The following is a 26,715-nucleotide window of genomic DNA, read 5'->3' on the forward strand; positions in this document are numbered from 1 at the left end:
GACACTAATGAGGTTTGAGCTCCAGGACCCCTCATTTGCACAGGCCCCTTCGAAGGCTCTGGGAGCGGCCCTGGTAGTGTTCACGTGGTCATGTGCTTTGGGCAATTTCGAAAAAAGATATCTAATCTTGATCAGTTAACACCCTGGTGTCTTTCCACTCTGACCTCCTTTCTGTCATGCTTCTCCTTGTTTCATTCAGCTGGCCTTAGAGTACATGTATTTTTGAGATCCAGTTAAGGGGAAGTTAATCTGGGGAAATATTTTGTTTCATTTTAATAGGATGTATTTATATGGTTTGGTGGCCATCACAGTATAAAGAGGGGCTTCCCAGTTGATGCCTACCACTACTGTGCTGACTCACCCCGCATCACAAAGCAAAGTTACAAGGCAGATATTGTTACATGAATGTGTCTTGCAGCAGCTGGCCCCAGCATTACCTGTGCAACGGAGGAGTAACACAGTTTCAAATTTATGAAACTAGAACGTGGCCTGTGGGAAATTTTCCGATTGTCAAACGTGTAAAATTGTGAGTGGAGGATGTGCTTCCCTTTGAGGTCTCCTCAAAATGAACATTCCCTCCCATCAGCAATATACTTGACAAGGTATGGTGGGAAATGTTTGGGTTCTGTGTTTGGCAGATGTGTTTGGGTTTGAATCTTCTCTTTTTGATATTTATAAACCTCAGTTTACTCTCCTGTAAGAAAGGAATAATAATATCTTTCCGAGTTACGATGGGAATAGCTACCGTTGAACACTTTGCCAGGCACTGGGCTTTACAACAACTCTGTGCGGTGGATACTGTTATTATTCCCATTTTACAGACGAAGTTATCCAAGGTCATACAGTAAGTGGGAGGTGGCCTCCATATCTACCAGACTCTTCCATGAGGATACAAGATAGCATATGGAATGTTTCTAGCATAAACCAGGCAGAGTCATCATCGAATAAATGGTAGGGATTGTTATGAAACCCACCACAGATCTCTCTCCCTTCTGACTCTCTATTGTAGCAACAAGCTCAACTTCAGAGCTTACAGAACAGAGCTTGCAGAACAGAGCTTGTCTCTGTTCCTTTCTCCTATATGGTTCCTTTCTCCACTAGCAGAAGGCTTTATGTTCTTAATTATTACTCTTAGCCAATCTATCTTATTTTTGGAATTAGATGATAAATTATTTTAAAAATACAAAAACACTATTATACCACATTAATAAAACTATTATGATTATTGATATATTCACTAACATGCTCTACATGTTCTAAAGTTTTGTTATAAATCATTTGTATGCATGCATCATTTAAAATATTACATGTTTTCTAGACCTGCAATGATATTTTATAATTGACATTTCCTGAGTCACTACATAGCCTTTAGTCTTATTAAAAGTCTTTCTTCAACCAGAATACACTATTCAAATTTTGTAATTTGTGAAAAGGACATTACATACCATGCAGAGTGTTTCTCTATTTCTGTTCAGGCAGTCATTTATTCAACCAATATTTACTATTTACCATGTGCCAGATATTGTCCTCAGTTTTTAAAACTTGTTTGTACATGCAATTGTTATATAATTGTATTCAAGGTTTAAATATAAGTATATATGTTTTATATATATGTTTTTTAAAACACCATTGTTTTTTTTTTTTCATTGTTTTAAAACATTTTTCAGGTCTTCATAATTATCACTTTTGGTGGCTGTATAATGTTCCATTAAAAATATCTGCCATACTATTGGCACTTATTAAGTGCCACTTATTAAACTATTCTTGGACATTTAAATAATGCATTACCATTGGAAAGAATGCTATAGTGAATATCTTCATACATAAAACTCTTCTCATCTGTTGGATTATTTCTTTACATTAAATTCCTTTAAGTCAGGGGACTGAACTTTTTTTGTTTGTTTGTTTTGGACAGCTATTGTCTTCCAAAGGACTTTAAGAATTCACGTTTTCATCAAATGTAAAGATATCGCAAACACTTGCATATTGTTACTTTAAAAATGTTTATTAGCACATATAAAATAGTGCCTCCTTCTTCTGTAGCTTTGCATTTCTCTAATAATTTGTGAGGTTAAACATTTTTCTACTTCTTTTTAAAACAAGTTTATTAACTCTTAAATTGTCTACCACAGGGCTGTGTTAAGAGGACCAACACCAACAGTAACATGGATCAACACAGTGAGTGATAAGTACTGAATTAGGTCCATGTGGTGAATCTTCATATGAAGATTGTGATGGGGACCATGATGGGGAGAGTGTGAGTTGGAAAGGCTGTCCAAACCTGGGTTCATATCTTTCTTCTTCACTTGCCTGTTGGGAAAACCTGGACTTCAAGTCCATTGTGTATAAGATTGCATGAACAGTATAAAACATCAAAGGTTGTGATGAGGCTTAGGTAACTCTGAGGCAGAGACTGTATCCTTAGCACACAGCATAGGGCCTAACATGCAGTAGGTGCCCGATAAATATGTAAGCTCGGTGAAGTCCTGGTAACACAGAAGTCCCCAGTAAACGCTAAACCTTAAGATATTTTCCCTGATCTCCTGGAACTAATAACCTGGATATGACAATAAGATATAAGAATAAAATCATAAGTTCTTTATGCAGATATTTTCACAGGGAAGGCTTTCCATATAGAAAGAGTACATTCTAGGAGAGTGCAGAGGACTCTTGATAGAAGTGAGACAAGAATAATCAACATGACTTGGTTTATCAAAAAGGTGGGAATGTCCAGAATAGCCATATCCATAGGGAATAGACTGTGAAGTAATTGTTGCCAGAGACGGGGGAAGGGGGGACGAAAAGCAACTGCTAATGGGTATGGGATTTCTTTGGGGAGTAAAGAAAATATTATACACTTAAATAGTGGTGATAGTGGTACAACTTAGTAAATATACATAAAATCACTAAATTGTGCATTTCAAAGGGGTGAATTTTATATGTGAATCACATCTAAAGAAAAAAATTAGAAGTATATTCTTTTCTGTGGCTTATAATTTAGAACCCATGCCAATTAAGCAAATTCTAAGGGAAGGTTAAATAAGGAATTTATTCAAAGGCTCTAATATTTTACTTTTGCATATGACTCAGCCCCAAATTCAGAAACTAGGAGAGTGGTTGAATAAATTTTGGTACCAATTGCCCCTATCATCAAGAAGAAACTGTAAACATGTCTTGTTATGCTTTCCTACCCCAAATTAGCTACTCGTTTCCTTGAATTAAAAAGTATAAAGATCACTATTTTCAATGAGCCTGGGTCCGTTTAAAGCTTAACAGTGTCTTAGGAGTTGCTGAGAGCATATCATAGCAGAGGGCAACAGATCACAGCACCTTGATATTATTCACATAAAAGCTGATAATTCCTTGGGTAAAAATGGTAGAGATGCCTTTACAAGGTCCCTTAACTACTCAATCAGAAAGCAAAAGAAGGCAGTTGAAGGTCGGACCACCACCAGCCCAACTATGTTTCTACTTTATAATTACCTTTTTTTCTGATGCTACCTTTTAAAATATCTTAGGTTACCTTTCTCTTGTCCTTCAAAATGTCTGAACAAATAATTTATTACTGCATAATTTAGTTATTTCAGTATGAAATGGTCAGAGAATGGGTATCTGTGATATTGCAATTTTATAATTAGACATACATATTTGGTTCTTGACACAGAGCTCCTAAAACCCATGGCATTTCATAAGTGAGGACAGTGACAAAGGTACCTTTTGTTATACTAATGAAGGGACTTTTGGACTGCCCTGTGAATTAGGGCTCGTTGCCTGTGGAATCAACCCTGTGATTCCAGGGTTACATCTTTGAGTCCCATCCCCCCACCCCCGACCTCCAGGAGGGGGGAGGGGCTGGAGATCGAGTTCAATCACCAAAGGCCAATGACTTAATCAATCATGCCTGTGTAATGAGGGAGGCCTCCATAAAAATCAAAAGGACTGGGTTCGAAGAGCTCCCGGGTGTGTGAACCCATGGCAGTTTGGGGTGGGTGACTTGCTCTGGAAGGACACGGAAGCTCTAAGCCTTTTTTCCGAACCTCGTCCTGTAGGTCTTTCCATCTGGCTGCTCCTGAGTTGTACCTTTCTTGATAAAGCGGTAACCTAGTAAGTAAAATGTTTCTGACTTCTATGAGCAGCTCCAGCAAATTAATCAAAACCAAGGAGGGGGGCCACCTGGGTGGCTCAGTCGGTGAAGCATCCCACTTCGGCTCAGGTCAGGATCTTCCGGTTCGTGAGATCAAGCCCTGCATCAGGCTCTGTGCTGACAGCTGAGAGCCCAGAGCCTGCTTCAGATTCTGTCTCCCTCTCTCTGCCTCTCCCTCACTTGTGCACTCTCTCTCTCTTTCTCTCAAAAATAAATATTAAAATAAAATAGAATGAAAAAATGAGGGTGTCATGGGAACCTCTGAGTCTGTCAGAAGCAAAAGTAGTAGCAAGCCTAGACTTGCCAAAAGCTATGCGAAGTGGAGGGCAGTCTTGTGGGACTATCTCTGTAGAGACAGCATGAGAAACCTATTGAGTTGAATTGTAGGATGCCTAGCGGGTGTTGGAGCATTGCTTGGTGTGAGGGGAAAAATTCACACGTTGGAACTAGGTGCAGAACCCTTAGTGTCATATGCCCAAAACAACTACACATAGTCTAATCGTATATTAATTGGTATTAACCAATAGCATTTTTCTGCTGAAAATTCAAAAGAGATTTATTTTAGCTGTATCTGTTCCAAAATGTAATAAGTTTATGTGAACAATCACGTGAAGAACATAATTGCATGATATACACACAGTACCGTGTATCAGACACGGCGGCAAACATCGGACTGCAATGTGTTAAGTGTCAATTTATCCTAAAGTTGTTCGGTAATAAGTGAAAAGTGTGATTTGGCTCCTTGTTGTGTGGTTTCTTTCGCTGCACGTTCTCCAGCTGTTACTTGCTTGATGGCACTCAGAATACCTGGCTAGACACTCTCGAAGTTATAAGTCAAACATGGAGGAATCAGTCTGGCTTGCGTTTCCTGCTTGAGCCAACAGGAAGTAAAAATTAGTCCTCTGCTGTTTTGTCCTATTTAAAGGTTAAAAAAAAAAAAAAATCCTATATGTGGGAAGCAACCAAAAGCCTTCTGCTAAAACAACTGATAAAACCTACACAATAAGTAATGACTTAAAATGTTAAATGGATTTTTTCCCCTTAACAAACTCAGAGTAGTTTAATCCTAAAGTGCATGTATCAGAGAGGAATAAACACGTGCTCAGTTGAATCTGAGGGTTGATACAGGGTCCAAACTGGTAGAGAAAAAATATCCATATTTCCCTGTTTCCACTTTATTGTAGTCCATAAGATTCCTCAAAAAATTAAAAATAAACTACCCTACGACCCAGCAATTGCACTACTAGGTATTTATCCAAGGGATACGGGTATGCTGTTTCGAAGGGGCAAATGCACCCCAATGTTTATAGCAGTGCTATCAACAATAGCCAAAGTATGGAAAGAGCCCAAATGTCCATCGATGGATGAATGGATAAAGAAGATGTGGTATATATATGCAATGGAGTATTAGTCAGCAACCAAAAAGAATGAAATCTTGCTATTTGCAACTACATGGATGGAACTTAGAGGGTATTATGCTAAGTGAAATTAGTCAGAGAAAGACAAATATCATATGATTTCACTCATATAAGGACTTTAGGACACAGAACAGACAAACACAAGAGAAGGGAAGCAAAAATAATATAAAAACAGGGAGGGGACAAAAACATAAGAGACTCTTAAATATGGAGAATAAACAGAGGGTTGCTGGAGGGGTTGTGGGAAGGGGGGTTGGGCTAAATGGGCAACGGGCATTAAGGAATCTATTCCTGAAATCACTGTTGCACCACATGCTAACTAACCTGGATGTAAATTAAACAATAAATAAATTTAAAAATATATTGTAGGCCATAGGAGATTATAGTGAATGTTCCTTTTAGTGGAAGTTTCTTTCAACTCTTGCTACTTAACAAAAGGAAGTTTACCTCTAAGAAGCCAAGATTTGGGAAAGGTTTGTCTGCTCACATCAAGACCCCCTCCCCTTGTTTTATTCTTATTTTTCTGTCTTTGAACACTCAGAAGCTCTACTCCCTGTCCAACACACTAAGAATGAAATGGTCTTAAGTAAGATCAGAAAGCTCTGGAAGCCAGGTCACTGATACCAGGCATTGGTTCCAGAAATGAATGGATGTGGTTCTCAGAGGGAAGTTACCCCAAGCTTGAGCTATTCTAGAACAGTCATTTCTAGACTGGCATTTCTCCTAGCAAAACCTAACCTTTGAATGGAGAGAGATTGTTCCCATCTGTCCCCACCTGTTCTTTCACTTCCCATCTCCTCTTCCACATCTTGAAAGCCATGGCTGGGAAAAAAACCTCAAAAAAAGGGGAAGTCTTCAGAGTAAGGAAACCCTTCCAGTTTGCTTTTTTTCCTGATTGGCTGAGTTGGTATGGGAAGAGAAAAAGAAAACAACAAAACTGTCCTATTCAATTAAAGAGCTAAGGATTTAAACACTGGCTCAGTTCATTTGTCCCTGAATAAATTACTTAAACCCCTCGGGCCTCGGGTTCCTGATCTATTAAATGGGCATAAAATATACGTCCTTGCTGGTTTACCCTGAGGAAAGTATCTGACACATAAGTGCTTAATAAATGGTGTTGGCCTTCCTGTGTGTTCTGGGAGGTGCTTTAGGCTGTGGCTGAGAGGAAAGGGAGGTTTGCCTCTAGCCTCTGCCCAATCACGGTGCCAGATGAATGTCCTGGGTGATCCCAAAGGCAGTTTCAGTTCATTAGGCACACCTTGTGAAAGGGGTTCACAAGAGCTCAATTAAAAATGTCAGATGATACCAGCTTGTTCAGGGATCTCTCCATAACACTTTGAGGGGTTCCTTTAAATCAGGACATTATAAAAATACTAGAGGATTTTTATGATGGACAAATTCACACTGTAGAACAAAGTATACCCAATTTTGAAATAAACTTAGATATAACTATGTATATAATTATATCTGCAATTCATATTTTTATTATAATTCAGCCTTTACTGATACAAAGATGGCAAAAATGAAATGAGATGAAAAACTGTATAATCAGTAGGTGAAAGTAGAACAAAAATGTAAATCAAGGTGGAGCAGCATCCCCAGGCACATTCTCACACTTCCGATTTTAGAGAATTGTAACGTTGCCAGTTTGAGCGAGGCCCCCTTAACAATCCCACAGTCCGGCCAATCGCCTGAAGCATGTCATCACTTTAGATGCACGTGAAGATTACAGTCACTTGTTTCCTGATTACCCAGGTCACTTTTTAAAAGCATTTTATTTACTTTTTTGTATACATACCCGCCTATAAAGATAAATTGATATAAATGGCACCATACACATGCGTCTTCAGTCCCTTTCTTCTCTTACATTATGGCCTGTGCCAGCCCTTGTCTCCCGCCCACTTTGCTCAACAAAATAACTTAGGTTAGCAACTCCATCTATCCTTCTATGAATGAGACCACCTTACACAAAATCCAAAGATGCCCTGGTCTCTACAGCTTCAGCCTAATCTTTCTCCACCTTCTACATCAAGAACTAAGTTGTATGATGTTCGACATGCTACTAGAAAGATAAACCAATATACCGTAGAACTATTTTCAAAAGCGAAGTTGAGATAGATGGACTTATCAGTCTTTGGTTAAGCTTGGTGCTTTGCACGTAGCACGTTGTCAGTAAAATCTTGATTCTGGAACTATTTCTAGTTTTTACTTGTTCCCCCCCCCCCCCCCCCCCTTCTTGGTACCACTCTGTCTACAAGGATGAATTTTCAGAGGTTTCTGGGTAAAAATTTTAGCCAAGACATATGTATGTTTTGGGGGGGTGGACACATAGCACCCTGAAGGTCAAAGGAAAGAGTGGAGGCAGGGTGCGATTGGCCACCGTGAATGGATGTTTGAGTTACCAAGAAAAATGGGCTAGAGGTTCCATCCAACACCTGCAAACCAATTGCCACGTATTAATGTCTCAGTTGATGTCAAAGATCTTATTTAGTGCCTTATTTTGCTTAGTGTCATAAGAAAAGTCCCAGCAAAAAGGGGTGCCTGGGTGGCTCAGTCAGTTAAGCGTCTGACTTCGGCTCAGGTCATGATCTCGTGGTCCGTGAGTTCGAGCCCCGCGTCAGGCTCTGTGCTGACAGCTCAGAGCCTGGAGCCTGTTTCAGATTCTGTGTCTCCCTCTCTCTCTGACCCTCCCCCGTTCATGCTCTGTCTCTCTCTGTCTCAAAAAAATAAATAAACGTTAAAAAAAAAATTTTTTTTTTAAAAAAAGAAAAGTCCCAGCAAAGTAATGAGCCCCTCAAGTCTCCTGCTTCATATCTTTTTTAAAAAACCATTTCTTGTTTTTGTTAACATTTATAAAAGAAATAAAGATGGAGTGTGCAGACAGGGGACACAGAATCCGAAGCAGGCTCTGTCAGCACAGAGTCCGATGCAGGGCTCAAACCCACGAACCGTGAAATCATGACCTGAGCCAAAGTTGGTCCCTTAACTGACTAAGCCACCCAGGTGCCCCTCCCACTTCACATCTTAAAGCTTCTTCTTAGGGTCTCCTTTCCTCTCTGAGGTTGCCAGGGCCCAGAAGGTCTCTCCTCATTCCCCATTAAAACTGCTTCAAAGAAAAAACCAGAGGGACACATTCACACTAATATCATATCATAAATGAATAATAAGAGAACTTCAACATACATACCAGTATTGTTTGCGATTTTATAAAAACCAAAGCATTATTTTTAAAAAGAAAAATCCAATAGGGTAGTTTTCAAGCATAATAGAAACACAGGAAGAAGTCCTGCAGAGCCTTTCTAGCACTCCTGAGTGCATACATAAGCCTCCATAGAAGGTGGCCCTGAGAAACCATTACGAAGAGCACAGGGCTAGAGTCAAGAAAAGCTGTGGGCGTGATTCCAGCTCAGCCATGCACCAGACACTGGAACTTAACAAGTCACTTCACTGTCTAGGCCCCAGTTTCCTCATTTGTAAAGTGAAGGTCTTGAACTAGATCACTTCGAAGTCACTTCCAGCTCCAACATGCTGGGATTCTAGGATTATAATGGCCCTTTTGAGTGGACCACATTATCTGGATTTAAAAGAGATAGCATGCTTGCCATGATACCATAAAGGACTTCTTGGCAAATCCAGAATGGAAAGCTTCTTTTCTGCACGGAACCCACCCCTCCACCCCCTCCCACCCTTAAGGTGGAGAGCATGACTCAAGGAAAATTTGAACTCCAGTTCAACACAAGTATTGATCAATGACGTGCTATCTCATAAGACTGTTCCACTTGTTCTCAGTTTTCTGTCTATAAAAACAAAGGTTACACTAATGACAGGGTGATCTTTTTAAATATGAAAAGCTGACCATGCCACCCCCTGCTCATCACCTACTGTAGCAAACACTGTCAGTTGCCAACTCAGCAGCCATTTGTCCTGTTCCCCCTACTTTTTCTCAGAGGCCCAAATTTGTTCCAGTATTCTCTACCTGGCCATGTACTTCAGAAGAAGTGGGTCTGTCCCCTCCAGGGGGTGAGTCCAGGTTGGTCTGAGCCAGTCATGGTGGTTGCATTCCCCTTGCCAGTGAATGGTTTAGGGTTGGGCATGTAATGCAGTTTTGGCCACTGAGGCATGAGGATTAGTCTGTCAGGGGATCATCTTAAGAAAGATTTTCCTCCCTGATTAGAAAGACACAGATCAAGTCAGAAAGCAAACAAACAAACCTCTCTTCCTCTTTGGTCATCTTGCGATCCAAAGAAGCAGCAGTCTGAGGATAAAGGACCATACCAAGAATGGCAGAGCAAAAAAGTGGAAAGAGCCTAGGTCCTTAATGACAGAGTTGAGCCACTGAATTCAGCCATCTTAGAACCTCCCTGCCTTTGAGCACATTATATATGCTAATCAATGTTCTTCAGTGTTTAAGTCAGTAGTGTTGGAGGTTTCCATTCGTGCAGATGAACACATGCTAATACATCTACAGTGCAAAACTAGCATACAGTTTTTGGTACACAAAGCCCTTCATGATCTAATTGCCTCATCTCAGTCACCATCCATGAGGCTCTAGTCACCCTAGCCTTTGCCTAGCATGCCCACCTCCAAATTGTGCACCCTCATAAACACCACTACTCATCTTTCAAGTTCCAACAAAAGTATCTCCTCCTTTTTAAAATTTTGCTTAACTTCCTCGGGCAGGCCCTGCTGTACCGATTTCCAACAGTGTATCGTACATGCCTCCATTACATTGTTACCATTTGCATGCCAGTCGACCACACTAGACTGTGAACTTCTTGAGGGCAGGGGCCTCCAGGGCCTGTTTCTCTTATATTACCAGTCCCTGAGCGTATTTCTGTCTCATGGGCATGCTGAATGAATATAACACCTGACTTTACCTATCATTTTAGGAATAGAGCTCACCCTTAATTTGGAAAGTTTAATTCCTGTCTATCTCAGTGTGGGCCTTGCCCCAACTCAAATGCACAGAGGTCTGAGTAATTGAAATGTCTGAGACAACATAACCACCAGTTCCTGAGACCTTCACAGACTATGAGTGGTGGCTCTGGAGTTAGCTATGTTTGACAGTCTGACAATCAATCATGTTCTCTTCATTAAAAGAAATGAACAATGGAGGGAAATGTGCCCACTCCATTTGGGGAGTAGACGAATCCTATCCTATAACTCAGCTTTGAGATGAAGAAGTGCTAAGGCACAGCAAGCTACCTCGGTGATCCATCCAGCGTGAGGACATCAGGGCAGGCTAATATTTTAGAGTGACCAAAATTCGTATGGAGGAAATGTGGAACAGGGAGACTTCAGACCACAAATCCAAAACCTAAATCGGTTGAGCTTAAGCTTTCCTCTATGTTGAGAAACTGCCTCGCGGAGATCGGACACCATCTTCCACACCAGCCTGCGCTCTGCTGTTCTCTGTCCCCTCCACACACACCACACATATACGAACGTTGGGCGCTACCTACCATTCAACGTCTTTCTGTAAATAGCAGCAGCTCCACTGAGTAACCATTTAAAAGTTCACATCTGCCCAGGGGTAAAACAAATGACACACCCTGCAATGCACAAGATAAGCCAGAGAACTGGAACACACAATTTCAGCAATTCCCTATTCAGGCCCAAAGCATTCTTTTGGGAATGCAGATCACCTTTAGCGGGACAGGGGGCAAACAATTACACTAGGGGTGCGATGACTCGTTTAAACAGCGTAATTCAAATATCTTATTCATGTTGCAATATAATCGAACTCCTGAGGGGTTGCTACACTCCTCGAAGGAAAGAAAAAAAAAAAGTGATAAAGGAGAAAATGCAGAGCAATGACATGGCGGGGTAAGCAGGTACCGGAGGCTGAAGGGAGTCAGGGTGAGCGGGATGCTGGCCGCCCACTAGCCTTCACGGAGCAAATAGGGAAATTCCCCTCTACTGTTCCCGGAGTTGTGGGGCCCCACTGACCGCTTACACGGTCTATGGGAAAAACATGAATGCTAGTCCAGAGTCATTCGATCATCAAAACGTGCTGAGTACCTACTATGCGCTAGCATCGGGGGTGCAAAGAGAAGACAAAATTCCTCCCCCGGAAATAGCTCTCCCCATAGTAGGGAAGATAGACAAAACAGCGTGGCCAGCGCTAGAACAGAGAGGGAGAAAAGACACTTGCTGGGAGACAGTGAATTCTAGCTGAGAGTGCTGACGCAGGCCTCACAGGACGCGTGCTTAAAATGCCTTGAAAGAGGAGTAAGAAGGGTCTCTCCTGGGCCTACACAAGGCTCACAAACAAGGTAATGTGTCAAACGACAAGTTGCTGGGAGTAGTCTGGAGTGTGTGTGTCAGATACACACAGAAGGGCAGGGTGAGGGGCCGCGTTTACATCTAGGCCCAGGTCCAACCTGTCTTATTTCCCCCCCTGGCTGCTTCTGACTCACTCTCACATCCCTAAACACCACTCCCAGGCCTTTCTGGGCCTTCCCTCCTGAACACGTGCCCTGCCGTCCATCGCCAATTTCCCTCACCCTGTTCCCTTCTCTGCCTGGACATTTCATCTCTGTGTGAAGCCTCCCCACATCCTTGGGCAGAGCAAGGTGCTTGTCCCTCTGTCCCTCTGCCCACCTCCTTTTGGCCACTTGGTAGGATGGACTATGTTTCTACTTTAAAAAGGCATAGACACAGTCCCTGCCTTCAGGGAGTTTGGGAACCAAAAGCCCTGAAACACAGAGCAAGACACAAGCCACAAGTGCAGGCCCCAGTGCCCAGATGACCACCACAAGCTGAGCTGGCTTGTTATGACAAAGGTGCAGGGACCGAGGGCCATGTCCTTAAGAGAGCTCCACTCTGCCCATGGCCCTCAATCAACCCTTTTGATTCCAGTATCTCTCACTGCATTGTCTCAATCCATGACCTCAATTTTGTTTCATCCCTTTACTCCTCCATTTCAGAGATTGCTCTGTTCTTCTCCTGCCCCACAACCAGCTGTCCAGAAACAACATGATAACAAGTAAGAGCACAAGCTGTGACTTCACCCAGAGCTAGACTTGCCTCCCAGCTGCAGCAACCCAATGACTTGCTGTGAATTGAAGGAGATGACAGCATTTAACTGCTCCAAGACATGGTAAGCACTCAACAATCCACAACTCCCGTGGCTGTTGATTAGCCTTGGGGTCATCCATCATTGCATCCACCTCCAAGCTTCATATCTACTGTCTTTTGAGTTCCAACAATTTTCTCCCCTCCCTCTCCTCTCCAACCTGTCCCTTATCCTTCAGCAAGAGTGACAGATCCTATATAACTGTAGGACCTCACAAGCTTCATAGAGGAGGTGGCTTGGATGATGGGTCTAAAAGACAAGTAGCCTTGGGATCTGTGGATCTGACAAGAAGAGGGCATACCAGAAAGTGGGAAATGGTGAATAAAGACAGAGACAGGAAAGTATGTATCTAGAGTTCTTGTAGGGGAATGTAGGGTCTCTGGTTTGGCTGGATGGTGGGGTCAATGCCAGAGATATTAGACGTCAAGATAGACAGAGGCTGGGACCATCATCTGCAGTTTCGGGGAAACCACAAGCATGGATTTGTGGGGGTAGGGGAGGGGGGAGCAGGCTGAAGGGTGACTGTATATGAGATGCATTGGGAAGAAAGAGACCCAAGATACAGGTCGCCCCTCAGGGGTGACCCTCGTGTCATACAAAACACACAAAATCGGAAGCCCTGAGCTCCAAGATCTGCAACCAATGAAGTGAGCCATCTTGGGACTTCAGTTGGCTCATCGGCAAAATGAAAAGCTGGACTTTCCTGTGGAGTTACCCAAGTTCAAATACCAGCCTGGCCACTTATCAGAACAAAAAGATCTTAGGTAAAGTCTTGAATATTTTGATGTCTTCATTTCCCTCATCTGTAAAATGATGGCAAGGGCCCTACTTTCCTTATGGTGCTGCTGCAAAGACAAAGCATAGACAACCATATTGGCATGAGATAGGAACTTAAAAAAGGAAAAGATCTGACTGTTAAAAGTCCTTCCAGCTTAAAAAGAAAAAAAAAAAAAAGATTCACAGTCCCTCCTATGACAGTCCTATCCTATTCAGAAAAAATCCTGGAACCTAATCTGGGCTAGTCTGGGGTACAACATGAAAATTTCCTTCTGATCCATTAAAAAAAAAATTGCATCCTTAATGATCCTTTCCAGATTGTCTTCAGAAAATGAAAATGTATAATTAGGAAGTTAGAAAAGCAATTGTAAAAGTCTTGGAAATAATAAAACTCAGTTAAGCCTTTGATTTCTAACTCAGACTTGGCCTGCATTTAGAAGAGGAAGGGCTATCCAACAGGTATGCAGGCACACCGCTTGTGTCTTCCCGTGACTCATGGAGACTCTGGAAAGCAAACAGACCACAAAACTATAACCAAGTGCTTGCTCAAGTCCACCAAACCTTATATGTCCCCAAGTTTGTCTGTGACAGGTCAGTTTTGACCCCTTCCAGAATCTGAGGACCAAAAAGATGATCTATTTCAAGACTCTGACCAAGAAGGTCCTGTTTCAGTTCTTAAAAAAAAAAAATCCCAAGAGTAAAAAAAAAAAAAATTACCAAGTGTTACTAGTCCTATTCCACCCTTCACATACCTTGCACTTACTTACCCACCATTAGGAAAGCATTTATCACACTAGCAAGTTTCTAGATGTCTGTCTCCCCAGAGACTGAACATAAGGATATGTCTACTTCATGTTTCATTCCCAGTGCCTCCTGTATGACTGTCACCATACCTACTATATTTTCAACACCTGTGATCCAGGGCAGCCTGAAACCACAGTGCATATTCTTGCAATTACACCTACCGCATCCCAAAGGACTGAAGGAAAAAATACCCGGAATACATGAGCGAATGAGCATTCACATCCCATGCCATTCTTTCCACCCCAGATACCCTTTCCTTTCATTTTTGAGACTTCTCAAGTCTCCTCTGGAAGACACTTCCTTGTTGATCCCCACTCACTTCTGACTGTGTCTCGCCACCGTGCCTCTCTCAGCAGTTAGCACTCAATGCATGTTAGAGGAATTCTCACCTCTTTCACTCTGAAGCAGTGTGCTACATTGAGTAGGCTCTCTCTGAGCTTTGCCCTTTTGGCTCTCCTTCTACTTCATCTACTCAAAAAGTCCCCACTTCTTAAGCCTCCTTCTTCCTGCCCTCCTTTCCCACAGATGAAACATCTTTGAGGTGGACAGAGCAGGGCACAGGTCAGAGATTCTCACCTGACTATTCATCACAATCATCTACAGAGGTTAAAAAATAACAGACGGGGGCTCTCTGCGCCTCCCCATTCAATAGACAGCAGCGTCTTCGTGTGCAGTGCCAGCTGCATCCTCCAGACATGATGGTGGAGGTCAGAGTGAACGGATTTGACCTTATTGGGTACCTTGTTACCACGGCTGCTTTTAAATCTGGCAAAGTAAATATTGTCATCCCAAATGACTTCTTTGTTGACCTCAACTACATGGTCTATGTGTTCCAGTATGATTTCACCCATGACAAATTCAATGGCACAGTCAAAGCTGAGAATGTGGAACCCGTCATCAACAGAAAGCCCATCTCTGTCTTCTAAGAGAAAGTTCCCAACAACATCATGGGGTGATGCTCGTGCCGCATATGTTGTGGAGTCTGCTGGTGTCTTCACTACCATGGAGGAAGCTGGAGCTCACTTGAAGGGTAGAGCTAAGAGGGTCATCATCTCTGCCCATCCTGCTGATGCCCTCATGCTTGTGATGGGCGTGAGCCATGAGAAGTATGACAACTCTCTCAAGATTGTCAGCAATGCCTCCTGTACCACCAACTGCTTGGACCCTCAGGCCAAGGTCATCCATGGCAACTCTGGCACCGTGGAGGGACTCATGACCACAGTCCATGCCATCAGTGCCACCCAGCAGACTGTCAATGGCCCCTCTGGGAAGCTGTGGTGTGATGACTGAGGAGGGGCCCAGAACGGCATCCCTGCTTCTACTGGCACCGCCATGGCTGTGGGCAAGATCATCCTTGAGCTGAATGGGAAGCTCACTGACATGGCTTTCCATGCCTCCACCCTCAACATGTCAGTTGTGGATCAGACCTGCCACCTGGAGAAAGATGCCAAATACAATGACGTCAAGAGATGGTGGAGCAGGCATCGGAGGGCTCCCTCAAGGGCGTCCTGGGCTACACTGGCCAGGTTGTCTCTTGCAACTTCAACAGTGACACCCACTCTTCCACCTTTGATGCCGGGGCTGCATTGCCCTCAATGGCCACTTTGTCAAGTTCATTTCCTGGTATAATAATGAATTTGGCTAAGGGGACTGGGTGGTAGATTTTGTGGTCCAGATGGCCTCCAAAGAGTAAGAGCCCCCTGGATCACCAGTCCCAGCAAGAGTAAGAGGAAAAGAGAAGCCCTCAGCTGCTGGAGAGTCCTTGCCCCAACCCTTCCCCCCACACACTGAGAATATCCTGACCTCTATATGGTTTCCATCCCAGACCCCTTGATAAAGGGGAGGGGCTTGGGGAGACCTGCCTTGTCATGTGCCATTAATAAATACCCAGCCAAAAAGAGAGAGAGAGAGAGAGAGAGAGAGAGAGGAAAATAACAGATGGGCATGTGAGATCATTGCTTTCTAGAAGGAAACAGATCACAAGTCACTGTTGGAAGTGTTTGTCTGTGGAAGGAAGGACTGAAAGCTGGATGGAAGGGGCAGACACTTTCTTTTCTGTACTGTGAATTTTTACTTTGGGCATGCATGTCATTTAATTTTCTTAAAAATGGAAAAAACAGATCCTCAAGGTCTGTTCCCAGATACGATTATTTAGTATATCCAGGAAAGGGCCTCGGCATCGGTATTTTATTTAAAATTTGGGTGATTTTGATGCAAAGGCAGAATTGGGGCCCAAGGGAGAGAAAGAGGGTGTATATGTGTTGTGTAGGTGTGAATGCACATGTGATTCTGTGTGGCAGGGAGGGGGTTGGGGGCAGGATTCCACAACTGAAAAATTCCTTCAATATTCCTTGCCTAGAAGTTTCTTCAGCCTTCTCCCCAGAAGCCAGATGAGACAGTGGGCTCAATTGCTTCCCCCTTAGGAAAGGCCAGAATGAAGCTTGCTCCCTATTGGAGGGCGAGTAGTGAATGGTGACAAGCATGGACTCAGGAGCCAGGCAACCCATGTTTAAGTCCTGGCCCTAACTGTGCATCCAGGAACTTCTCTCTGCCTTCGTGTCTTCATTTAGTGTTGTGTGAACATGACACATGTTGCTATATCCAGAGTACTTAGAGCCAGGCCTGGCATGGGAAAAGCACGGTGCAATCACTATTAGCACAAACAGGTGACAGGTGAGCCCCTTCGTTATCATGAAAGTTGAAGCGGGTCACCCCCTTCGTCATCTGTGCCCCTGTGGTGCCTTATTGCTGGCCCCGTGGAATCACACCATAATGCCATTGTTTGGTCACATGCCTGTCTGCATTACTGGGATGTTACTGCCCTAAGGGAGACCCTGCTGCCCCTTTAATATTTTGTTGTCCCTTGGACATAGAGCAGTGGCCTTTGAGTGCCTGTAAAGCAGCCAAGGAAGTAGCCACTTAGTTACAAAGCTCCAGCATCCCTTTCTTCCAGAAAGCCATTCTTGACCTAGCTGAGTTTAACTATCTCCTGCTCTCTGTCCATGGACTCACCTCCTGGTAGCATGTCAACATTTCACCACCTTAGGCTGAGATTCCATCTCTCTTTCCAGGTGAGGGCTCCTTGGCGATAAGCCTTTTCTTCTCCTGTGTTACACACTTCCAGATTTCAGTCCATTTCTTGGCATACAGCAGGAGTGCAATAAATGTCTGTTGAGTCAGACTGCTGTTCTCATCTGACCCCAGCTGACACTCTCTGTGACCCCTACAGAAAGCAACCAAGGTGTTAACTTGATGTATAGTCTCCATATCAATGTGGGTGGGGTGGGGTGGGGTGGGGTGGGGTGGAGGTAGAAGGTGGGTTTCTCTCCACGAGAAGCATTTTTTTAGTAAACAGTCTGCAGATACTTGAAAAAGAGGAACATGTTGTGCCCTGGTTCTAAAATCCTAGGTAATTATACTTCATCAGCAGCCTGGCCCTTTGTTCTTTACCAAAACTGCATAGGAATAATCTTGCCATACTATTGCTACTATTAATAATGTGTAGACCTTATCACATTACAAACTGTATTATGAAAATTGAGTGCCAACACAGGGGAAAACTGATAGGACAAAGCTACCTCATTCTGTTGATAAGGGAGCAGACTTCCTTCGGACCGAAGTTAGGTCCCTTTTGGGCATGGGAACAAACTGCAGCCTCCTCAGCCCCAACCCCCTCCGTCTGCTCTGCTCGCACCAATCAAAGGGATCAGTGAGGACTTTGTGCCAAGTGCTGCCTCCTGAAGGACCCCCTATGCCTGCACCATGGCCAGCAGTTTGCATTCAGAGCAACCGGCAGGCCTTTCAAAACACAGGGACACAGCCCAATCCACACAGTGTTCGCTTTGTATAAGGACGTCTTCCCGTACTTTCCACTTCAGTCTCCCAGACCACACCTGTAAATAGGGTGCCGTCCTCACTTTTGTGTCTCACCCTCCTCCTGTGTGAACTGTAAATTCTTCTAAGCCGAGAATGGGCGGGGGAGGGGGAGAACCCTCTCGCTAGATTCGCCCCTCTTCCTCCTTGGGGTTGCCCAGGGCTCCTTGGGAGGGCCTTGACTCCTTCGGATCGTGGTGCTCTGTGAGCATTCAACGTACGGCATTGCATCAGCAGGAAGGAGAAGGTTTCCACCTACAGTTCATTAAACACAGTTTTGCTGTGCACATCCTCCATTAGGAAGTAGAGCATCCAAGTCCAGCAATCTGCCGAAGGACACTGAGGAAAGTACCTCCTCGGGGCTTACTTTTGCCTACAAAAACCAAAAGAGGTCTGAGCCCAAAAAGGATGTGGTATAACTTCCTAAAATCACCTCCTATTCTTTTTGGGAAAAGACTTGCCCAGAGACCCAAACTGATTTTCCTTATTTCAAATGCAAATTGCACACACACACACACACACACACAGGCACACACAGAGACACACACTGTGAGAGTTTTTATGAGGTAAATGGTGGTGTCGTGATCGTCCAAGTTCAGCACCACTTTTTAACTTTCCATCACCAGGCCTTATCTTTCCAGAAAACAGATGAAAAGGTCTGAGGGAGGGAGGTGATCATAGAGATGGGAATGGCTTTTATTAAAAGAGTGTTTTCCCAGACCTTAACTAAACCTCATCCACTTTTGTCAGTCAGGGCCGACAGTTGAGAGGAATATTAGAGGAGGTAATTGCATGTATCAGTCAACAGCTTTTGTCCTGCAGCCGCTGAGAATTACAGTAAAACGGGCACAGGAAAACAGCATACTGGATTAAAGGCAAAAAAGATCTTTCTCCAGTTTCTCTCTACTCACCAGCTGTTATGTTCGGCTGTAGAGACAGAAGCAGCAATAATATCTGGGGGAAATCTAGCCTACCACAGTCTGGTTTTTTTTTTCTCCTTCTGTTTTTCCTCCGCCTTAAACGTGATTAAGCTTCGACTTTAAAGAGAAACTTTCTCAAAAAGCATTCTATCTCACCATAGCAACTAAGCTATTGACCCTATATGAATTTTTCCCCCCATTCAAGTATATGAGCACATGTAAACCTGAACCTTCTACCATTGCTTAGACTGACTATAAAACAACCACCTATGAGTTTTTGATATCACTTACTAACAGGGCCCAGTAGTTGCTTAAATAAACAGTTGGCAAGACACAGGTACGTACGTGGATGAAAAGTTCACACAGGGGTCCGAAATTCACCCCCCTGAAATGCCTACGCCTATGCACCAGGCACAAATCCCCACAAGAGAAGTGTGGTTGTCACCAGGTCCCTGGTGCTGCGGACATCACACACTGGCCCCCATACCCCAATACTAAAGGAACTTTAGGAACTTTCTCTCAACCAGAGAAAATAACCAAGTCTGTCCAAAAGCAGCCAGAGACTTTGGACACAAAAGAGGAACTCTTAGGGCCGAGGTGGCGATGGTACCTTAGAGGGGGAACCGGCTGAGCTGGGAAGGACAGAGACCAACTCCAGCAGGATAGCAGTGGTCCCAGGTCATTACTGAGTGCGTTAGTGAAACCAGGGGCAGCGCTGAGTTTGGCCAGCTCCACCATGACTCTGGCAAAGGTCAATTGGGACATGGGTGCGGCGGGCCACAATAAAGTTGTTGTTTTTAATGAACTTGATCCTTAGATACTTTAAATCCTATAGCCACGATCGATTTCAGATGCAACAGTAAACACGCCTTTTTTTTCTTAATTTTTTTTTACTTTACTTACAGGTCAGAAACTGAGGTTTAGAGAAGTAAAGCAACTCAACCAAGTTAACATAACCAGTGAATAATACAGGCAGGATTCAAATCCAGCTCTGTCGTTCACAAAGCCGTGCTCATGCCGCCACAACTTCTTCTCCCTGGGGAGGGGGCACGTCCAGCGATAGTTGAGTATGGATGCTGGGGATGAGGGGAGCTATAGGATAAACCTGTAGCATTTTCCTGGGACATCAAACCCGTTCAAATATTAGTGAGTGTCAAATGGAACAGGAGGAGTAAGGTGGTGGGGGATTAAGTAATTGCATTAATCAATATTTTATAGCATTTTTCACATTAAATCCAATGGCTGTATTAGGGAGCAAGATGCAATATTGCTATTTTTAAAAAAGATTGAATAGGTAATGAATTAATATGATTCAAATTCAAACACTATAAATAGTACAAAGTGGAAAGTTTCTCCCTCCCTTATCCCCAAGCCCCAATTCCCAATTCCCTACTCACTAGGCAAATTATTACCTATTTTAGGCATATGCATATACATATATCATATATATATGTATATATATATATATATGATAGCAAGTATATATATAGTAATTTTTTTTTCTTTTTTAAGCAAATAGTAGCCCACTAGACATGTTTTTCTGCACACTGCTCTTTTTCATTAAACAGGAAACCTTGGAGTTCATATCTATAAACAACTCCCTCATTCTTGTTGACAGCTGTTAGTATTTCATTAAATTGATGCCTCATTATTTATTTAACCAATCCTATTAGTGGACTCTCAGAATGTTCTGAAACTTTGCTACTACAAACAATGCCTCAATTAATAATCCTTTACATGGATCGTTTCACACATTTGAGAATATGTATGTGGGATGCATTGCCACAAGTAGAGCTGCTAGGTCAAAGGCATTTGCATTTACATTTTGACAGATATTAACAAATTTCTTTCTCTGGAAGTTGTACCAATTGGCAGAAAGCCATTTCTCAGTATTATCAAACTCTTTTCAGTTTGCCAATCTGACAGGTGAAAAATGAAATTTCACTGTTGTTGTAATTTGCATTTTTCTTCCTATGGGTGGGGCTGAGTAGCTTTTCCATGTCCTTAAAAGCCATTTCTCTTTTAGTGTCTGCAAACTGTCCATATCCTTTGCCTACTTTTTATAGGGTTTGGGGCTTTTTTTCATTGGCTTGCAGAGTTCTTTTTAGAGTACAGAAACCGTCCCTTTGTCGGAGACTTGAGCCACACAGTTTCCCCTCACCCACCAGTCTGCCTTCTCCTGTCAGTTTCCACTGAGAAACCCAGCCCCACAGTGGCAGCATGACACTGGCAGCCTGACTGTCCCCATACTGACCCATGTTGACCCATCCGCACCTGAACTCTCCTGAAATCTACTTGTGGCCTTGCCAAGCTCCCATCCACATCTTGGGTTCATCCCCCAGGGCCTGTTCTTGTCCAACGGATGTCCAAGTCACCATGATCTGGCTATTGCATCTCCAAGCTCCTCTGAAGAGGTGAGGAAGTAAGAGAACGGTGAGAGCTGGTGCATATTCTCAACACCAGACCCCTACCAGGATCTCTACAGGCCACTGTGTCTTCTCCACTAAGCATGCCCGAGATCATGTAAAGTGCCTTGATAATAATAATCGCTCTCACGTATTGAACGTTTACTGTGTGCCAAGCACCAATTGAAACACTTTACATCTATTTCCTCATTTCATCTTCAAAATGTCTCAAGAAGGTATTATTATCATCAACCTCTTCTACAGATGACAACACAAGTGACAGAAATGTTAAATAATTTGCCATGGGTCATATAATGCCAATATGAAGCCAGGACTGAAAGTCAGCTATATATCAACCTAACCCAACCCTGAAAATTGCTGTAATCTTCAGCAGATATCCTGGCCACCACTCAGGTTACATATATCACATGCACGTACACACATATACACACACTGTAATACAGGGAAATCTCACTAATATTTTATGAGATTAACAAACACTTTATCCTAGTACCAACATGATATGAGGTCCTGTGGGCTTACATAAGCAAATTAAAGATGTTTGGGGCCTTAGCTTGCCTAGTTTTAACCGAAAGTCACGTAAGTTGTACAAAAATCTAAGGAAGTATCCAACTTTCCAAGAATCAAGGAAATAATATCTAGGAAAAGATGGCTTAAGAATTATGACAGGGGCTGGTCCCATGGGTCTACTTGGAAGTGATGCTGTGTTACTGAAACTTACACAACTCTCATATCCAAGGTAGAAGGTCATCCCAACCCTCAGCACATGCAAATGAAAAATCTTCCTACAATAAGTTGCTTAGGGATGCCTACTTCCACCTTATAGTTCCAAGGCCTAGGGCTATAAAACCAAACTTCCCCAACTCAAACCCACACCTCAAAGCCAAATATCCTGGGAGAGACACCAGAGTGACTCATTTGGCTATGTCTCTGCCATGCCAGATGAGGCCAGCTCATGTCTGTGCTCTGCCCCCCTCTGCCTCATTCCCTCGATGTGACCACAAGGGAAACAATGATCCGGTTGCATCTTCATCTTGACAGTATCAATGCAGCCCAAAAGGACAACTTCTACGCCATCTACCTCGGACAGCTGTGGCTAAAGGACACAGTCAATCCCCTGACTGAGTGAGTCTATGCAGGAACTGGTAAAACACGACTCTCTTGCGCTAGTTCTGTAAGGGATTCCAGCCAGTGTATATGTTTAACTATACAGTCAGATTTTGGACACTCCAGCTCAAATAATCCAGATGGCAATCTAATCCAATTTTTAGTTCCTCTACCCATATTCCTTTTGATCGGTTGACTGTTAATTCATCCCTTGGACTGAAAGATAATCTATTCATTTATCATCCCCAAAACATTCTGAGTCCCTGTTGTGCTATAGGCACTAAAAATAAAAGGATCACACAAAAAAGTTCTTAATTATAAGGAACTTATTGTCTATTAAGTTACAGGAATTAAACTATTAAAAATTAAAAAACTATTAAAATTAAACTATTAAAAAAACTATTAAAAGCAATTGCAATGCTAGGGAACTTCTGTTTGGATGGAAGTAAGAGTCCACGGGATGACCCTCAAGAGCTGAAACCAGGCAAGATGGCAAAGGATAACCAGGGGAAGCGATGACTGAGCTAAGGCACTGGCAGGTCTAGAGGTAGTAGGGAAAATAATCCAAGTAGGGGTGCACCATGAGCAGAGGCCTGGAGATGAGAAAGCCATCACTCACTTGAGAGGCGACAGAAGTGAAGTATGACTGCAACCAGAAGGGCTAAGTTTGTAAACATGAGCAGGGGCCGGCTGTGAAAGGCCTTGCATGCTTTGCCAAAAGTGTCTGACCGAAGGTGGGGACAACCACAGAAATAAGTGTATTAAGCAGGAGCATGGTACAACCACAGCAAAGCTGTTCAGGGGGTTAGTCATTTCATCATAGATTGTAAATGACTGTTGAGGCTTAACTGGTTAGTGTTTCAATAAGAGACAAAATCTTCAGCAAAAGAATGAGTCCCAGTGTAGAACTAGGAGAAATCAAATGAAATTGGTGTTGGTGGGCTAAGTGCCCAGATGTGAGAGACCCCATTGGTCTTTCCCAAATCACGCTAAACGATATCTACCATTTCTTTCATTAGCACAAAATTTCACACACACACACACACACACACACGCACACACATGCAATATCACTTATACATCAGATTATTCATTATAGTATTAGTTATCACAAGATTGAAAACCTAAATATTTATCAGTTTGGGACTGTTTAAATAAATTATGGTAAATATATATATTAATTGTATATATATATATACACACATATACATATATATATATATAATGGAATACCATGAAGCTATAAAAAAGGCTGAGGGAACTCATTATTTACTATGTAAAAAGAGCTTCAAGATAAAGTATTGAGCAGAAAATGCAGAACAGTGCATATACTACACTATCATTTTTCCCTGAAAGGTACTGGGAGCAAGTGGAAGGGAAATACATATGTATTTTTGTGTGCGTGCATAAAACAACCCTGGAAGGAGACACAAGAAAACAATAATATTTGGTGGCCAGTAGGAAGTGGGTAGCCAGGGGAAGGAGGCTTCACTATATTCCTCTTTTGTTCCTTTTGAATCATGTAAATGTATTACCTATTCAAAACCGTCCCTGTCCTTGAATAGCTCACGGCCCAAACTGATAAACACACGTACAACAGGCAAGAGCTCATTAAAAATATCTAATAGGCTATAACACGAAGGTAAGAGAGGGGTTAAACAAATACTTGGTCCTGGGACAAGAAAAATACAATTGGAAAAGATCATATTCCTCCTATTTCAGCCAACGTTTCTGTTGAACATTTCTCAACTGTTCTCCAGGCCCACATCTTGCAGGCGTATCTTTACACCTGCGTAAGTTCAATCATGACTGAACACCCAGGGAGCTTTTTCCCCAGTCCCCTCACCTTACAGATGTGGAAACTGAAGTACAGCAGGGTGAAGGTGCTGGCTTCAAGCCAGGTGGGTGGTTGGCAATGTCCTACGTGAACCCATCATGGTGTCCCTTCCATTGGCAGACACTGACACTACAAGCACAGAGCCAGCGACGTTGGCTGAAACACAATTTGGTCTGTGGAGATTCCACTTGCCAAATCTCTTTGGGGACCCTGAATAAACTGTGTGCCCACCAGGAAGTGAGATGCCACCTCCTCTCCCCTCAGCAGGGGCAAAGGTCAGCAAACTTGTCCAAGGAAGACAGAAGGCATCCTTTCCTGGGGAGTGTTCTTCAGTATCTGAGCTCACTTGGTCCTGGCCACCTCGTTAGACCAGCCCCCAAATCTTGGAACCTGTAGTTCGGTTTTTGTGCAGAACAGAACATGATCCTCTGTGCAGTTAACAAACTGAAATCTCAGCATTAAGTTGCAAATCTTGCTTTAAATGAAACAAAAGAATGGTCCATCAACTCATCATCCCCAAGCTTCAGCCTTTAATGTCTTGATAACAGTAGAGTGATCTGCTCTCATTTGCAAATCCGCACACACCCTGGCAGGCAGCCTATGAGCCCGGTTCAGCACCTTGTGGCTTCAGAAACAGACCAGGGCTTAGCCTGAGGCAGCTGGAGTCCTTAGGGATTTCAGAGCCCTGACTTGCTCACATTTCTTTCCTTTTTCCACAGAAGTGCTCTTCCTGTCCAGGACCTTTCCTTGCTCTTGAAACTCCACACAGTTAACCGTTGATCTCCCCTCTGCCCTCCTCATCAGCCTCTTTATTCTTCTTGCTCCTTCCTCTGAGCTTTCCAGCAGCAACCCCATCCTAAAAATAGCTCCCCCCCCTTCATCCTGCCTGCTGATTCATGGTCTTTCATGATCTTCCACAGTGCTCTTCCTTTTTTCCTTTCATTTCTAGGTGCCTTTAGAGTATGAGGGGGGAATCTCACTTCAGCAATTTAAAAATAAAACAATCATAATGTAAATCGCAAAAGTGGTGAATATTTACTGAGCATTTACTTTGTACCAGGCACTGAGCTAAATGTGTGTGTGTGTGTGTGTGTGTGTGTGTGTTTGTATCCAGCATGCATGATCTCAGAATAAAAACATCTTCTGAGCTATTTTTGTCTAGAAACAGAATATGATTGGTTTCATACTGTCTACTCTCTAAGATGACAATAATCGATTGTGTTACCATCTGACTGCTTTCAAGTAGCCCCTCATTGTGTGACAGCCACACTCGAACAAACCATCTGGCTGTATGATGCTTGCACTGTAGCCAGAAATGTAGCTCCCTCCCTCCCGGGGAGGGAGCCATGAGACAGAGCTGCATCAATTTTATTCTTATGCTACAAAAACTCAGATTTCAACATCTCTCACCAGAACCACATCACTCCTGCTTGACATGCTACCTCAGTTTGAAGCTACTCAACATGACAACCCAACAGCCTCAGTCTGTCTGAAGAGTTTGGAAAAGAAATGAGTGTGAAGATGAGCTTTGAAAATCTCTCACTTCTACCTACAAAGATTTTATCAAATGTAACTGCCTGGGTTGGGGACTTGGATAATATCTTCCTCATAAGGAAATTCCACTAGAACTAAATATCTAAATAACTCATGGAACTTGTGACACTATATTTTCTATGCACCAATTGTCACTTTTAAATTACTCAGTTGAACGTTTAGCTTATTCATCCTATTAAGATAGAATGGGAACCAGCCTCCCTTCCTCAACTCTTTCCCCCCTCTAACTGGTCTTCCTTCCACATGCTGCCAGAGTGGTATGACCAATAAAAATACTTGAGTGGAATTAGTAAACAGACATACGATCGCTTACTTATTTTGCCCACTGATATATTCCAAGATAAATGAATTAATCAGTGGTCAGGAAAAGCATATTAAAACAGGAAGTTCATTATTGCTTATCAATTTACATCTTTGGTTTTGTTTATTAATGATTCTTCCCAGTGCTGGCAGGGATGTGGTCAACCGAGAGCATCCTTATATTCTTGACAAGAGAATTTGACAACACGGTTTTTTGAAAAGCCTTCCTACTCTTTCGTTCCTAGGAATTAATTAACCTTAATAGCCTAAATATTGGACAGATAAAAGTTTTATATAGAAAATGTTTTTCAAATCTGAAAATATGAAAAGTTCAGCGATCATGAAATGTGCAGTAATGGTGGTACAGCCACTCAACGAAATCGTATGCAGTTACCAAAAATGATTACTAAATTTATATAATGACGAGTGGAAAAAGTAACAAAACACGCACATTGTGATGAATACCTATGTCAAACA

General features: G+C 42.8%; 2 long non-coding RNA genes and 1 pseudogene across 4 annotated transcripts in view; 2 read left to right on the top strand and 1 right to left on the bottom strand.

Moving 5' to 3' along the window:
- The first annotated feature begins 427 nt into the window (after positions 1–427).
- On the top strand, positions 428–26,174 carry LOC125921152 (uncharacterized). Of its 2 annotated transcripts, none has more exons than XR_007457311.1 (4): positions 428–602; positions 2,133–2,178; positions 12,492–12,664; positions 25,798–26,174. It is a non-coding gene; the product is annotated as an uncharacterized LOC125921152 (long non-coding RNA). The 2 variants fall into 2 exon arrangements; XR_007457310.1 differs by lacking the exon at positions 25,798–26,174 and adding an exon at positions 19,920–19,999.
- On the top strand, positions 14,566–16,183 carry LOC125921151 (glyceraldehyde-3-phosphate dehydrogenase-like; annotated as a pseudogene).
- Positions 19,974–26,715, bottom strand: part of LOC125921153 (uncharacterized) — a 47,082-nt gene continuing 40,340 nt past the window's right edge. For both annotated transcript variants that reach the window (XR_007457313.1, XR_007457312.1), the window contains 2 exons: positions 21,289–21,420; positions 19,974–20,050 (listed from right to left, as the gene is read on the bottom strand). This is a non-coding gene — a long non-coding RNA (uncharacterized LOC125921153). The remainder of the gene's footprint in view (positions 20,051–21,288; positions 21,421–26,715) is intronic.

The sequence above is a fragment of the Panthera uncia genome, chromosome C2 (genome assembly GCF_023721935.1).
Source record: "Panthera uncia isolate 11264 chromosome C2, Puncia_PCG_1.0, whole genome shotgun sequence".
In the NCBI taxonomy this organism is placed as follows: Eukaryota; Metazoa; Chordata; class Mammalia; order Carnivora; family Felidae; genus Panthera; species Panthera uncia.